The sequence below is a fragment of the Anopheles ziemanni genome (genome assembly GCF_943734765.1).
Source record: "Anopheles ziemanni chromosome X unlocalized genomic scaffold, idAnoZiCoDA_A2_x.2 X_unloc_55, whole genome shotgun sequence".
In the NCBI taxonomy this organism is placed as follows: Eukaryota; Metazoa; Arthropoda; class Insecta; order Diptera; family Culicidae; genus Anopheles; species Anopheles ziemanni.
Genome location: NW_026689824.1, coordinates 67,501 through 67,957, shown reverse-complemented (window position 1 = coordinate 67,957; position 457 = coordinate 67,501). Strand labels below are relative to the sequence as shown.

At 53.6% G+C, this 457-nt stretch overlaps 1 non-coding gene across 1 annotated transcript in view; it reads left to right on the top strand.

The window, feature by feature from the left end:
* The first annotated feature begins 355 nt into the window (after positions 1 to 355).
* The window catches only part of LOC131292399 (5.8S ribosomal RNA), a 155-nt gene continuing 53 nt past the window's right edge, over positions 356 to 457 (top strand). Inside the window, exon 1 of the ribosomal RNA XR_009190045.1 lies at positions 356 to 457. This exon is cut by the window's right edge and continues 53 nt beyond it. This is a non-coding gene — a ribosomal RNA (5.8S ribosomal RNA).

Here is a 457-nt window from a genome sequence, read left to right as displayed (position 1 = left end):
ACGGGGAACGGGTATACGCGCACAGCGGCGGCTTACGTTATGGCAGTCATGGATGCCTTACGTTTCCATGAAAAGTGTGTTCCTCCCCTGGTCCACGCTGCTTCGGCAGTCCTGGGTAAGATAGTTAGTTCTAGCTTGCCCTATGTGGAAGAGGACACGTAGACTTACTGTGGTGTGAAGTATAAGGTTCAGTTCTCCCCTGGTCCACGCCGCTTCGGCCGTCCTGGGTAAAATGGATTCATCCAGCTTGCCCTATGTGGAATGAGGACACTTTATGCTTCGTCTCTAAGCGGCGGCTTGCTCCTCCCTACGGGGAACGGGTATACGCGCACAGCGGCGGCTTACGCAAGTTAGTCACCCTCGGCAGTGGATCACTCGGCTCATGGATCGATGAAGACCGCAGCTAACTGCGCGTCATAATGTGAACTGCAGGACACATGAACATTGATAAGTTGAA